Raw genomic sequence first — 16917 nt, 5'->3', positions numbered from 1 at the left:
GGTGGAGAAGGCCTTGTTAGCCTTCACCAGAGTACAGAATCAGACGATTTAGTGTTTACCCTGAACTGAGCTGCCTCTTGGTGGCCTTCTATATGACATTACATTTCATTGGTGACCGAATTATTTCAATTTGCCATGGCACTGCTTTTCTGAAACTATCTGTGGGTCCATGTAGGTCAAGGGGAAGGAAAATGAAGGGTCATCTGAAGTTTATAGCATATAGTGTTTTCATTTTCTATGCAGCTAAGTACATCCAGGTCCCCTGTTGTGCAAGTCCTTTTTTTCCTTGTCTGTTATTTTCAGAAAAAAGACTGCATATGACAGTCTGAGAATCTTACCAGCCTGAACACAGATGGTAAAGATTACAGCATGCTGAGTGTTGACCTTTAGAAGCTGCCTTTCTTCTCAAGGTTCTTCTCTTTTGACACTTAGACTGTTTTTTTCTCGATTAATTTCATTACTTCGACTAGTTTTGCCTTTTATTTTGCTTCTGATGAGTGTTATCTAGACTTATCAGCAAAGTTCAGTTAAATTTGAAGCAGTTTGCAGACCAAACCATTACGAATCGTTATCTTCCAATCTTTTGACATACTTGCATCAAGAGCTTGAAGATAATGTAGACATTGTTGAAATGCTGGCTTTCCTTTTTCAACAGGTACCTAAGCTAATGAATTTCAACTGGTTGCCTGAGATGAGCAATGAGTGGGGAACTGGGAAAAAAAAGTCATAGACAGCAAGTAGGAGGCCACCATAAATCATGAGGCAAAGGGCATTTATGAGCTGAATGTAAATTGTCAGCATAAAGCTACAAAGCGAGCCTATACTTTGATCATAAATAAAGAAAAAAGTTCAGACAATATAAACCAGGGTGCCTAAATTAAATGGTGGATACAACTACCCTCTTTGTGGAGCCAAAAATGCCATTTCAGGTCTTAAATGTAAAAGATATGGTTGGAAAATTTGGAAAAGAGATGAGAGTACAAATACTTTCTTTAGCCCTGAACTAAAGTAATAATTCTATTAGGCTGGCAAACTCACACAGGCACTAGTTTTACTATCACCCAGAATGTAACAGTGAGTACTATTTTTCATCATAAAACTTGGGAGAGATGTGAGAGTGAATACCTTTTTTTTTTTATTACGGAGAAGTTATTTGGTAGATTATTTTCTGATGGAAAGTTTAGACCTATTAAGTTTTCAAGTTAAGAATCTGCTTCCTACTATACTTCAAACAGTGATAAAATCACTATAATAATATCTTAGTGCTATAAAACATGTTGAAATACAGCACTAAAACCATTATCTGTATTGTTTTATTTTGCTCAAATAAATTAAAGCTTAGTCATTGATCTGAGATAAAAATTACCATTTTAATATGCACTTAAAATTTGGTATAATTTTAGAAGGCAATACAGTTAGACTTTTGATCTCAAATGAGCAGGTGATAAAAGTGTCATGTAAGATTTGCTTATATTTTACAATTTCATTAAAAGGGGATTAACTTTTCAGAGAAAACATGAGAAAAAAAAACTAATTAAAATTGAGATCCTCGATAAATTTACCTTAGCAATGTCACATAACATTTTGCAAGTGCAACAGAATGGTGGTAGCAAAGTGAATCATTCTCGGAAGTCTTAAAACAAATACAAGAAAATCTGTTCTTATACAAGTTAGAGAAATTTCACTGATTTATCAGTCACCCAGGGAAGTAGTGAACCAAAAACAGGAGTGGGATCTAGGAGTAAATGCTAGAAAGAGCAGAGGTGCCTATGTTACCAAAGGAAAGTGGAAACATTCCTCAAATTTCTTTTGACAGTTTTGTCCAAAATCATAAATCAGGTCTATTCCTTCTCAAGAAATAGCACTGAAAGCCAGTAGCTCAGGCTCAAGATACTTTAGAAATATAAAGTTAAGGCTTTTAAGTTTGAGCAAGATCTTAGAAATCATATCATCTTGTCAAACACACTTATTTCATGAAAGTGACTTGTTTCACCAGGGACACCGAAGTAGTTGCCAGAATTTAAATCAGATCTTAGCTACATTGGTTCCCTGGTAGAAGTTAGTGTTACACATAGCTTTACTACCTGTCCAGCCCAGATCCATTTCACGGTTCCTTTTGTCTTTTACTTTTTTACATTGGTGTCTCAGATGATTCTACGTAAGCTGGTACCGCCCACAGATTCAGGAGTGGGCCCTGTCTTTCTGAAGTCATGCCATTTATTCCTTTCATTCAGCACTGGTGATTGGTTCAGGAATGGATCCATGTTTCAATTTGAGACAGTAAGATACCAGGACTGTTTGTTGGGATGGAAGTAAAAATGTTTGAAGAAAATTTCTGATGTTTGCAAGAGCAGAGTCAGAAGGTAAGATTTCTTGCAAATGAAAAATACTAACCAAGGAGATGCCTAGAGCTCCTGACTGACTTTCTGCCCCCCAAAAGGGAAGCTAGCCTCAGGATTAAGCCAATATAGAAAAGGAGACAGTACTAAGAAACAGCAGAGAAATGGAGTTGGCATCTTGACCCAGCCATAGCTAAAACACCCTTTATTTCTAGATTCCCTGCCATAAATAAAGTAAATACATTTTCTTTATTATTAAACCAATTGGAGTCTTTTTCTTGCCTCTGAAAGTATATTAACATATGTAAAATTCTTTCCTCTCTGCACGTTTCCTGAGTACATAGCTATTTTTGATCATCAAGGTCAGCACATATTTGATATGCTAGAAAAAGTTCATATAAAATTTGCGCTAATAAATTCATACTCCTTCAAGGACTAGATTTTTCTCTTTTCATTTATATTAACTAGGCCCCAATTTTTCTATAAATGATGACAATAAATTAATTTAAGAGTTTGTATCTTTGAATACAAGTAAAAAATACAATAACTAAACATTCACACACCTAGAAAAATCTAATGGTGAAGGAATGATCTATTCCTTAGTTCAAGTGGAGCCTGAAAAACAGACTAGACACTCGGAATCAGTAGAGATTACATCTCCATGGTACTTCAGGGGCATAAAGAAGATGTTCCACATTGTTTACCATCCCATACCACATCATCTTCTTGTCTTTCTCATGACTATCTTTCCAGGTGGTTGGTGATTCTGTTGCTCACTCCTTTGTTTGAAACTACCTTATTTCTCCTCCCTAGGTCACTTGTCTTCACCCTTGGCTCTCTCACCTGGAGAGCTTATAACTGATACCTAGGAAGTAACTCAGACCAATTAAATCAGAATGTCTGAAAGAAGAGTGCAGGCAACAGAAGTTTTAAAAACTGCTCCATGTGATTGCAATGTACAGTCAAGTCTGAGAACAAATGGCCTAAATTATGCAACAGCTCTAACTTGAAGGCCAAGTGCAGCCATGGAAAGTGTATGGGGAAAGAAAAATGGAGAGACCAGGTCTGTTTCAATCTGAGTTGAGGATTTGTTTGCTTACTTTAGAATGTCTCTTTGCATGGTACAGAAACTCAGAGGCCCAATATCCAGGCTTGATTTAAGGAATCGTAACAGAAATCAATTAGGCCTGTACCAGAACTTCCAGTAAAGAGGCAAAGGAGAACCTTGGGACTTATTAGGAGCATGCCAGTTTCTCAAAGATAAGAGGTCTTAGCGTGATTTGAACACAAAATGCTATCTAATAATAGACAAAGTCCTATTGTTACTAAAGAAAAGAGATCTAGTGTGGGGGTCAGAACTAGCGTAATGGTATCTTTTCCTGACCACCTCCATCACCACTGACAAGGGCACCATTTCAATCTCCACTCTTTTTTGGTTTTAGTTTAATTTTATTTACTTCACATTTATTCACTGAACATCATCACAGCATACAAAATGTGATTTCCCATCCAGAATACACTGTATAGTGGCTCAACCCTATATGTTTTTCAGGACATGTTTCCCTGTGGGTAACTCAGCCTCGTTCTTCCTGAAGACACAAGATCTTTTCTTCTTTTCCAATCCACACTTTATCTCCACATACGTGAGTTGACATATGTACAAATTAATTTTGATATGTGCTAGTATTAGAATGCTTACTTTTATGCCTTCCTGTAAACTTTCTTTTTTTGTTCAATACTAATTGTAATAAGGACCCCAATGTATTTTATCGTTGCATTTTCTCACTTAAAATTTTTACTTGTGACCTAGGTTACTTAGACCTTTGCTGATCTGCCTCTTATTTTCCATAATTACTAAAAAGTTCTGCATATTAAGATTCTAGACCATTCAACATAGACATCATGTTGAAATACACTCCTATATGTCAATATAGGCAGCTGAGTAAACATTAAAGCATAATTGAATTTTTCAGCAATGACATTTTAATTAAGAAATGTTCTTGGGTTTTTAAGAGTTCAGTATAATTCTTTGTGAGAATTTTCTCCCTCAGTATTTACTAGAAAAATACAACTGGGCCTGCTACTGAAATACTTTATATTGTTTTGTCAACATCGTATGAATAAAACTTGTCATTTGGAATCAATGTAATATGTATCCTTTTGCTGGCAGATACTACTAATAATTAGTTAAAAATCATAAAAGCATGAAAAGGGGAGCCATAAAGTAAGCTAGTACAGATATTTTACAAGATTGTATTAGTCACTTTAGATTTCAAGATTTACAAGTCAAACATGTATGTCTCAAAACAAATGGGTCTGGTTTCAGCTTGAAATAAAATAGCATCTTTTTTTCTTTTTTTTCTTAAACTTTTTTAATGCTTTTAGTTGGGACAGTGTGTATAATTAAGATAGTAAAATAAGGTATAATTATGAGTAAACACTGTTGTTGTACTGATTATGCTGTTAGAAAAAAATGAAACATCTAGGTTAGATTCTCCGTCCTCAAAGATCATGATTTCTGTTTAAGTTCTCTGTGGACTCAGAGGAAGAAATCCATGTGTCTTTCCCATGCCTACTGGATTTAATGTCACACTTTCTGAACTTTACCCTGGCTTGATATCCATAGTTTTCTTCACAGCCATGAGTTACTTCTTACATCTCAGCCTTTCTTTTTGCTCATGAATCAGTTAGTGCTTGAGGAGATATTGACAGAAAGGATCAATAAATCAATAGTTACTTATCAGGGACATATTCTGTACAACACCCTCTGTTTGGAGTTGTATAGGATGCTAGATTTATGAGATGTATTCTCTTTCCCAGTGGATCTTGCAATGTTGTCAGCAGTATAAATGTAGTAAAAACATATAAAAGAGATGAGAAGCATAAAATAATTTAAGTCAGATAAATAAAAGGAGAATATTTCATTTCCAGGGGTCCTTTCCAAAAGCTTAAATATGTTTCCTCCTTTGTATGTATGTATATGTTAATGCATAATTGTATTTATCTCTGTATCTATGCATCTCTTTATCTAGTATAAAATCTTCTAGCATAAATTTTTGTTGTAGGTTGAATAGGGGAAATTTTTTTTCCTCTTAGCATCTGAAACTTCTGCTGGGAATGTTCTATGTGCCTCCAACTTTCCTGAATCCCTGATAAGTAAAACATAAATGCAAAATCTGGATTGACAGTGTTGATGCAATGCTAACGAAACCCTCTCCAATGCTGGACCCAGATACAAAGGTTCTAGGTTCATATGCAGAGGTGTCTCGATACACACTGGGCTTGTGGATTCCTGTGATCTGAGCTGGATCAAGCTGGGGATAAATTGCAGCTGGAAGACTGTTGGTGGGGGGGGTGTCTCTTTCTTTTTTCTTCTTCTCTCACTCTAATGGAAGTAATATAACGAAAATAAACTTAAAAATGCAAAATCTTAGCTCAGCCACTTCAATACACTCACACTGAATTTTGAATTTAAATTGAATGATGCACAAAGGCATGGGCAGGAACCCTCTGCCCAGAGATTTTGTGGCATTAGTGCTACAGCAGTGACCAGTGACTACCAATGGTGGTGGCAGAGGAAGTGATGGTATTAGTTGCCCCATGGACATTCCCCCTGGAACAATGATCAGGGTATTTTTTTTTTGTTTTTAAGAGATTTTTGCTGTTAGGTGTGTATGTTCGCTGGAGAGACAAAGTGAAATAGAGAGAGAGGAAGTGGGAAGTCATCTCCCAGGGAGGATGTCCACACCTCAATCTCTTCTCCTTTCTCCTTTTGGGATTTTGGGCACTCACACACATGTGCCTGATGTGAGTTTCAAGCCTCTGGTTCCTGGACTTGAACTGTGATTGACCATGTGGGAGTCCGGTGCCTTAATCACTATGCCATCTGCTGGTCCCTTTCAGAATATTTTTAATTAAGTTGTTTTTGTTAGTAGTCTTTTCAGCATTTCTGGGCAGCTTTGGTTTCTGCCTATTTTTAGAGCCATTTTCTCGGGGTGTTCTGTTTATTCTAAAAACTGCCTAATATCTTCCCAACATACTTCTCTACTAATTAAGGTAGTCAGAGTTAGTTGTTTGCCATGAAGTCCCCTTTTGGACCTGGCTATGGATAGTAAATAACAAAGCAAAATATCAAGGAAATGGAAGAAATCTGAGATGGATTTCTAGGCTGATAAAAGTTGGGCACATTGAAAATCAAGCTCTTCGAGGATTGAGATGTACATGTATGTGGTGGTGAAACTGTTCTTTCAGTTATTGTCTTGGTCATCTGTAATAAAGCTCATACTGAAGACAAGTCCTTGGAAAAAGGAATTTCTATTCTCATGAGAAAATGAGAAGAAAAGGAATACAGGGACTATGTAATTTTTTTTTTTTTTAGAGTTTGTATGGTAAATTTTTTTTTAAATTGTTTGTATATACTTTCAATCATATTGTTTGGCTTACAATGAGACCATTTCAATATGTGCACATTTCTCCCCAGACCCGTTGATCAAAATATCTTCAGCAGATAACACCACACCTCCCCATCCCGTCAATGCTCAACCTCTGTATATGTAAATTGACATTTTTATTTTCTTTGGAGAGGTTTTTGCTATAGGGCGTGTGCACGTCCCAGAAAGACAGAGAGAGAGACAGAGAGATAGAAAGTGAGAAGTAACCCCCACCCCCACCCCCCAGAGGGGATGGCCACGCCTCAATCTCTTCTCCTCCAATCCCCTCTTGGGTTCTTGGGCACACATGCCACCAGGTCCAGGACTTGAACTGCAGTTGACTACATGGGAGTCCAGTGACATAGCCATTATGCCAACTGCTTGTCCCATAAATTAGCTTTTTTCTAAGAGCAGTGAAAACCTCAGAACTTGTCAGAGTCTAGCTTGTTTTATTCTAATTTTGTTAGATATTATTTTAGAATGACCAGTATGTACAGAGTCCTCAGTCCCAATAGATGTAAGCTGCCCTTCCTTCCAAGTTACACAACTGGACACATACCTACATATGCATAACCAGGAGAGTAGCTATACAAAACAGGACATAATTCAAGTCAGCCTCAGCAACATATTGGCAAAAACAAGTTAGTTACTTTAACTAATTCTTCAATGCTAGAGTGTACCTCCTATGCACCCATAATTCCCAATATAAATGTACTTCAGATGTTACAGGCTGGATACTCATTCCCATTGGAGTTCTAAACCTGTGGGTCATTAAAACATCTTAGAGGAGTTTCTACCCAGATGTAGGCAACTGTCTCAAATACTTATAGGTCAAGAATATATCAGTCATTGGGACCAGCAATTAGCATAATGGTTATGCTGCTGAACTCCCACATAGTCAACGGTGGTTCGAGTCCTGGACCTGGTGGCTTAAACTCACGCAAGGTGTGTGTGCATGCGTGCCCAAGGTCCTAAGAGGAGAATGGAGGAGAAGGGATTGCAGCATGGCCATCCCCCCTGGGGGGTGATTTCTCACTTTCGGTCTCTCTGTCTCTCTCTATCTTTCTGGCGAGCGCACACGCCCTATAGCAAAAACCTCTCTCGAAATAAAAAAAAAGAATATATCAGTCATAGCCAACTACCTTCTAAGAACTTTGAATTAAAATCTGTGATCAAAATAACAGTTACATGTTCTTATATTTTTACTTATATCTTCTTATTTTATTTCTCTGAGTTGTGTAAAAGATAGGACAATCCAAATTGTTTTTCCTACTCTTATATTCAACACAGGCCAGAAAATTTCTGTGACCGACTTCCATCTCCAGCCCCCTGGACTAAGGGACACTGAGGCAGGGCCCTCCTGCCCCAGCTCCAGCTCCAGTTTCCCCAACCCCAGAGACCCGTTCTCTTTTAGCAGGGACTACCCCCAGGTCTCCAGGGGAGCCCACTTTCATCTCCAACCCCCTGACCTAACGGATACTGAGCCAGGACTCCTCAGCCCTGGCTCAAGCTCCAGCTTCTCCAACCCCAGTGACCTTTTCTCTTTTGCCAAGGACTGCCCCCTACCTCTCCAGCCGAGTTCAATTCCATCTCTAACACCCTGGCCTAAGGGACACTGAGACAGGGCCCCCCAGCCCCAGCTCCAGCTCCAGCTTCCCCACCCTGAGACCTAGTGTGTATAGGTTTCTACCCACCAACAAGCAATTCTCCAGCAGGTATGCAGCAGGTGTCCTATAATTTGATTCTGACATGACTTACCTAAAGTAGTATCAGGTCTATAAACTCTTCCCCACTTCACAAGCCACTCACAAATCCTAGTTTGCGACCTTACTTCTGATTGACTATAAATGGAGGTTTCACAGCCCCCTCTTCTTGAGTCTGTGCATTTTGTGGAATGGCTCAAGGAAATCAGATAAACACTTTACTTGTGTTTAACAGTGTTATAAAAGATACATTTTAACAGTCAGATAAAGGGAGATGGTACCAAGTCCAGAAGGGTCTCCAGTGAAGGAGCTTTAATACCATGGAGTTGTATACTACTCTCCATGCATGTGGATATATTTTACCAACGTGGGTGAGGTTGCTTGTATTTTATTATGATAAAACGCTGTTCGATTCTTAGAAAAGGGATTTGAAACACTTGAGCTTACTGGTTTGTATAAAATGTTAGCTTGGCTAGTAGTTCTCAAAGCAAATGACTTGTTCTACAATTTATCCTTCACTGTGGCCCAGAGTAAATGAAACAAGATAGTTGTTAGAGGACTGACAGACCAGCATACATTAATCAGTTAAAATAGTTCTAGTCAATAAAATTTCCCTCAACCATTTACTGGCCATCAAAGGCAGAATCTCTGCAATTACAAAAATATCTTGTTTCATCTGGGAAAGCAATTCAGAAAGTAAAACAATCAATTAATCAATTAAGATAAAAGGTCTCCTAGTTATCTAAGTTCAGCTAAAGTGATCCTTGGGACTACTCTTTTGGATAAGCCTAAGCCAATACAAAAGCTAGAAACCAAGCAAATGCTAAATGTTTCTTATGATGTCCCTAATATATTATTTTAATTTAAACTTAAATTTTTATAAAGTAATAATTACAGAATGTTTTTAAACAGAGAACTGTACATTCTTTTGTCTGTTAGGTGTTTCTTGTCTCTCATATTTCTTGTTTCTCTGGTATTTGAATTGCAGGTACTTCAAGATACTGCACAGCTGTTATTCTGAGGTGAGTAGCTGATGACACCATCTCAAAAGAGAAGTCATCATAGTCAGCTAGTGCTCCTGGAAGCTGAGGTTGATCAGAAGAAGAGACTGAGAACACAAGAAAAAAGATGCTGTAGACCCAGCTCAAGGAAGGGCACTTGCCTAGGGACCAAACTGGTCATATACCTGGAGAGCAGAATGTTCTTGAAATGTCTGCAAGTACCTACTCTCCCCTCCACTGTAACTCTTATCATCTGTTCAAGGGAAGACTGAGCTCTTGGATAACTTTAGTCAATTAGCTTACCCTAGTGAAAATGAAATACAATGTTTCATAGACAATTTAAAAATAAATTTGCCTTTGCCTATTTGTTTGTTTATAGTTAGGTCCTTTTCTGTCCCATTTATGAAATCTTTTGCCAATGTCCAGGTCACGGGAATGTCCTCCTGTGCTTTTCTCTAAAAGCTTTATTGCTCCTCCTTTCACATTTACATCTGCTATCCATCTGGAATTGTGTTTTGTGCATGCTATGAAATGGGGCCAAGGCACACTTTTTAATACATATGGATAACAAATTGACCCTGCAGTGTTTATGGAAAAGACTATCATTTCTAGGCATTCTACTTTTCTTTTGACATAAATAAGGTGTTAGTATGTGTGAATAGATGTATAGACTCTGTATTGTATCATTAATCAGTTTGCTTTTCTTTGTAACAACATAGAATGGTCTTAATTATAGTCTAATTAAATCTTAGTGCTTCTTCCTATGAGTCTCTCAACTTTGCAATTTTAGATTCCCTTGGCTATCCTCTGTAGTTTTCATTTTCATGAGCATTTTAGAGAAAATTTATAATTTTTTATTAGCATCATTAAATTTACAGAATAATTAAGAGAGAAAATCTTTTCAACACTGAGTCTTATAATGCATGAACATACATAGCCTCTGCTTACTTAAGTATTTTAAAATTTTTCACAATAGAAGCCAGTAGGTGGTGTGATAGTTGAGGTGCTGGAATCTCACATGGCCAACCACAGTTCGAGTATAGAACCTGGTGGCTTGAAAATCTTACCTAGGGGAAGGGAGGGGTACTGCAGGTGGCATGGTGGTTAAGGCACTGGACTCCCACATAGTCAACTGTGGTTTGAGCCCCAGACCTGGCAGCTTGAAACTCATGCTTGGCATGTGTGCATGCATTCCCCAAATCCTGAGACAGTGGAGAGAGGATTGCAAGCATGGCCATCTCTCCAAGGGGTGACTTCTCACTTTCTCTCTGTCTCTTTCTCCCTCTGGTGATCACATATGCCCTATAACAATCAAACAAAATTTTCTCATTATAAAGAAGGAAGGAAGGGAGGGAGTGAAAGAAGAAAGGGAGAAAGGAAATACGAAAGGAAAAAGTGAAAGAAAGAAAAAAATCTCACTGGGCACATGTGTGTACATGCCCCAAATTCCAGGAGGAGACTAGAGGAAAAGAGACTGTGACATGGCGGTGATCACATATGCCCTACAACAATCAAACAAAATTTTCTCATTATAAAGAAGGAAGGAAGGGAGGGAGTGAAAGAAGAAAGGGAGAAAGGAAATACGAAAGGAAAAAGTGAAAGAAAGAAAAAAATCTCACTGGGCACATGTGTGTACATGCCCCAAATTCCAGGAGGAGACTAGAGGAAAAGAGACTGTGGCATGGCTGTTCTCCCCAGGGGGTGATTTCTTATTTTCCCCTTCACTGTCACTCTCTGGTGAGCAAACACATCCTGTAGAAAAAACCTAAAATATTTAGATATATAAATACACACACATATACACATTCTCACAATAATGTTTTTAGTTTTCAGTGGTAAACGTTTTGAACAGTTGTTCATTTTTTTTAGAGAAATATGCATAAGATTAGTAAAATTGGTGTTATTTCTACCAAATATGTTTGGAGGAATTACCCAATGAAGCCAAATAGACCTGGAATTTGTTATGTGAGAAAAATTTTGTTTGCATTTCATATAGGGTCTCACTAGGTTGCCCAGGCTGGCATTGAACTCCCAATCCTCCTGCCTCGGTCTCCTGAGTAGCAGGGACTGCAGGTGCATACCACTCTCCCTGATTTATGTGAGAACTTTTTTAACAATAGTTTTAAGTTTTTATAAGATATCAAATTATTCCTATTTCTACTTCATCTGTCAGTAGTTGTAAATTTATTTTTTTTTTGCTATAGGGCATGTGCGCTTGCCAGAATGAGAGAGACAGAGAGACAGAAAGCAAGAAATCACTCCCTGGGGGGGATGGCCATGCCACAATCCCTTCTCCTCCATTCTCCTCTCGGGATCTTGGGCATGCACACACACGTGTCTGGCGTGAGTTTTAAGCCACCATGTCTGGGACTCGAACTGCAGTCCACTACATGGGAGTCCAGCGACATAGCCATGACGCTAACTGCTGGTCCCAGTAAATCTAATTTTTAAAAAGAATTTTATAAATTTAATCCAAATTACCATATTATTGGTGCTCTTAGTATGTTCTTAATTTTTTTTTTTGATGTCTACAGCATCTGCCAAGCATCTGAGGTTCTCTTTTAATCTTGATATTGACAATCTTTTTTTAAAAATCAATCTGAATAGGGACCAGTAGTTAGCGTAATGGCTATGTCACTGGACTCCCATGCAGTCAGCAGTGGTTCAAGTCCCGGATCTGGTGGCTTAAACTCACACTGGGCACGTGTGCGTGAGTGCCCAAGATCCTGAGAGGAGAATGGAGGAGAAGGGATTGCGCTGTGGCCATCCCCCCTGGGGGTGATTTCTCGCTTTCTGTCTCTCTCTGTCTTTCTGGCGAGCGCACATACCCTATAGAGAAAACCTCTCGGGAACCAGCAGTTAGCATAATGGCTAGGTCGCTAGACTCCCACATAGTCAACCGTGGTTCGCGTCCCGGACCTGGTAGCTTAGAACTCACGCCAGGCGCATGTGCATGCGTGCCCAAGATCCCGAGAGGAGAATGGAGGAGAAGGGATTGTGACGTGACCATCCCCTCTGGGGAGTGATTTCTCACTTTCTGTCTCTATGTCTCTCTCTGTCTGTCTGGCAAGCGCACATGCCCTATAGCAAAAACCTCTCTAAAAAAAAAAAAAAGAAAAAAAAGAGAAAACCTCTCAAAAAAAGTTAAAAAATCAATCTGACTAGAGTATGTTTATTTTTTATCTTTTAAATAGACTTTTGCTTTTTTAAATTTTCCCTGTTTTTCTTTCTTTTTAATCTTTGTTACTTTTCTTCTACTTAATATTAATTTGTTGTTTTTGCTACAATGACTGGAAATGGAAATATAAATTATTTATTTTAGTTTTATTCGTATGTGCACTTCAGCCCTATGAGTCTCTTTTAAGCATTACTTTATCTGCATTCACTATATAATGACCCACTCATTTAAAAACATTTTCTTATTTCATTTTGTTTTCTCCTTTAACTTGTGAACTAAAGTGAGATATATTGTTCAATCACTGATTTACTATACTTCATTTAGGGATTTTAATTTTTAGTTCTAGCTTACTTCCAATATTCTCAGAGACTCCCTGATGTATCATGAATTTTAGGGGAAAAAAATGGAGGCTTTTTGTATGGTTAACTATAGGGTTAATTATTATAAATGTTTTATGGATCATGAAAAGAGTATGAGTCCAATCATATATAGAACCATTAGATCAACTTTGTTAGTTTTCAGATCTTCTATGTTTGTATTCATTTTATATCTGCTTGTTCTGTCAGCAACTAAAAATTGTATGTTCAAGCCTTTCACAATGTTTGCAGATTCACTGAGTTCCACTTATATATTCTGGTGTTCTGTTATCAAGTATAGACTAATTATGCTTATACTATATTGAAAATGTCCTTTTTTAAAACTTCTGTCTGTTACAAAACACTTTTTTTGGAGTTTTTTGCCTTAGGATACATAACTTAACTAGAGAGAGAGAGAGAGAAAGTGAGAGGGAAAGTGAAAAAAGCCCCCCCCCACACACACACACCAGGGGAGATGGGCAGACCACAATCCCTTCTTCTCCATTCTCCTCCTGGGATCTTACACATGCACGCACACACACACACACACTCCCAGTGTGTGTTTTAAGCCACTGGGTTCAGGACTTGAACCATGATCAGCCGGGTAAGGAGTTCAGCAAGGTAACTGCTATGCCATCTGCTGGTTCCATAAAATTCACATTCTTATGTCTAGGATTTCTTCTTGCTTTACATCTACTTCTAGGGTAAGTATATGTTCTATAGCTCTATAGCAGTAAGGACAATGTCTGATCTCCTCAGCATCGTATTCCAGCAATTGAAGTACCTTTACATTTGCCAAATATGTGTGAAGAAAGGAGAGTGTGAGGGAAGGAAATCTCTCCGTTGTTCCTGTAATCTAGATCTGTGATCTGTGGTCTTGTTTTAGTCAGGGTTCTCCAGTGCAACAAAAGCAACAGAATATATGTGTGTGTGTGTGTGTGTGTGTGTGTATGGTATGCATATGTGTACACACCTACAAACATATAGTGACAAAGAGAGAGGCAGACAGATGCTTCATGGAATTAACTCCTGATTACAGAGACTGCCGAGTATAAAATCTGCAGGTAGGCCAGTGGGCCAGCAGGCTGAAGGCTCAGACAATGGTTGTAGTTTAGCTCCAAAGGGAATGTAGGGCAGAATTCCCTGGTTCTCCAGGGAAGCCAATCTTTGTTCTAGTAAAACCTTCAACTGGAAGGGCAACCTGTATTATGGAATGATAATCTTCTTTACTCAAAGACTACACATTTCAAAGTTAATTTCATCTAGAATATTTCTTTACAGAAAAATCCAAAATAATATTTGACCATGTATTTGGGTACCATTGCCTAGCCAAGTTGACACATAAAATTAACCATAATATGTCTTTTGATAGCTATAATGGTAATTATATTGTCTTTGGGATTCTGGTCACCATGGAAGTTAACATTTTACAGGACCTAGCAGAGGAAGTAGAGCTCCAGAATTCTTAACTTTTCATAAGAATTATTGTTATTATTGTTTTCACATCTTAATGTCTCCTCTAAAGATGAAATATCATATCGACTGAAGATAATGTATGAAGCTTATTTAGCAAAATAAAACAAAATATCGGCACTTAGCTATTATAATGAATCAATGGTTCATCTCCCAGGTTTTCACAAACTTACCTGAGTCTTCCTTTAATCTCTGTTCACATGTGCAGGAAGTGGTGTGCTGGATACCATGGACAGTAAGGGGTCTAACAATCAGAGCTGTCATTTTTTTTTCCTGAAATATCTGTGGGCAACAAATAGGAAAATCATGCTTATTGCATTTAAAATCTCATGGTTAAGGAGTCCATCTTTAAAACTCATCAGTTCTTTCCAATGAAAACAATCAACATACATTGAAGTCAGCTGTCAACTTCTCCCATGCGATGAGTGAGCTAAAGTTGTGACATGGTAAAATGTGACAAAAACTATTCTAAAACCTTTTTATCTGAGGTAGGATGATGGCTGAGCAGTAAAATTCAACATTCTGAGGCTGACCCACATGGGAAGGTTCTGGGTTAATATCTCAATACCTTCCAGAATGTGCCAGGCATGTGCTTGCCCATGATCCGGGGCTAAAGCCAGGGTGGGCTGTAGCCTCAAAACCCTATTGGGGGCTCTCCCTCTGTCTCTCTTACTTATGGAAAAAATAAATAACAGTAGTGACAAAATACTTTAATCAAGTTCACTTTAAATTAATCAGTTTTAGAATATTTATTAACATTATCTTAAATTTATTTAAAATTTATCAAAATGTATTTACTTTAAATAGTTTTAGCTCAGTAGATACTACTCTTCCTTCTACTCTTATTTGTTGAAGATATTCAGAAAATTGAATTAGAATTAACCACTTTCTATTTTACATTAACAAAGGTTACTGGATTGATAGAATGTCCTTCTAACTAATCTGCAATTTTCCTTTTTAAAAAACCTAGGTCAAAACTAGCTTTCAGCCATTCCAAACTAGTGACCCCTTCCCTTCTTAGATAATTTTGTGTCCTCTGAAAATTTAAGCCTATATATATATATATATAGAGAGAGAGAGAGAGAGGGAGAGAGATGCGATCTTCTAATTCCTTTCATATGTTTTGGTTTTCTTAATGCTCACTTGTAAATTAGGTACTTTTGAAAGTTCGCTTTACTTTGTAAACACCCTAAGGCTGTATTTAATACACCGAAATAGTAACATACTGAATGGCTCCTTAGTGGTTTTACATAGTTAATGTGGCATCAGGAAAAGTCTAATTTATTATTAGGGAGTAGTTGAAACACAGGGGAAATGTACTATGTCAGAATTTTTCATGGCCATAAATCAAAATCTCAGAGTGTCTTCTTTAGTCTGATATTCACTCAAATTTCATGATAATTTGTCGTTTCATTTAAATTCCAGAGTTTGTCTATGGCGGTACAATAGATCACTCCTTCCTGTGTGTGTGTGTGCGATCTTCTAATAGATCATCCTCCCCCACACACACATACAGAGATGAAAGGAAGACTCAGGTAAGCTTGTGAAAACCTGGCGTTCTAAACACCATAGGATACTTAGCAGTATCTTTGCTTTTCCCCATTAGTTGCCAGTAGGCCTTTCCTCCTCAGGTGTGACAGCCAAAAATGTCCCAGACAATGCCATATCCTCCGAATGTCAGGAACAAAACTGACTCTCAGTAAGAATCTTATTCATACTCTGCATCTCTTTTTTCAAAAAAAATTAACAATTTTTAAACAGAAAAATTCTTATTGAAGATCAATGCCATTAGCATTCATTAAGTCAAATTTCTTGGCACTTAGAAGTTACCTGCTAAAAGGTCTTGAGATCATTCAAGGACAGTAATTTGAATAATCCATGTACTTATTGGTTTAATATCACTAATACGGTCAAAGCAGCAACTCAGACTAATCCAAACTCTCTCAGGCACTGCTCTGATGCAGCTTAACAGAGGCAACCCCGAAGGCTTGGCAGTGTGTGTGAGAGTCTTGAGATGAAAGAGTTATCTAGTCTATCTGTCTTCCGGGAAAGCTCTCTGACCTCCATGGGTAAAGGCCTCTCAGCCTATTGCCAAGTGATGTTTAATTCTACTGGAAATATTTTAAAATGCTAACTTCATCAAGACTTCCTGGAATGACTGCTATCACTCCTTGCCTATAATTGGGCTTCTTATTAAAAATCTGGGGGAGGTGTATTTGCCCTCTGAGAATTATTTTTTTAATTTTTCATTTACTTGGCAGTCATTTATGATGTTTAAATATTTCTTGAAACTAGCTTTATTTTTTACTCAGTTCATCTGATAAGTACTTATAGAGCATTTCCTATGTTATATGGTAGCTCCCATTGTCACACTAATAAAAGTATTTAATAAAATAAAAACAGATTCTTCATGGCATGACTGCTTCTGTGTACCTTG

The sequence above is a fragment of the Tupaia chinensis genome, unplaced genomic scaffold, assembly GCF_000334495.1.
Source record: "Tupaia chinensis unplaced genomic scaffold, TupChi_1.0 Scaffold000576_2, whole genome shotgun sequence".
Lineage (NCBI taxonomy): Eukaryota > Metazoa > Chordata > Mammalia > Scandentia > Tupaiidae > Tupaia > Tupaia belangeri.
The sequence above is the reverse complement of the archived record's forward strand: the minus strand, read 5'-3'. Positions refer to the sequence as shown.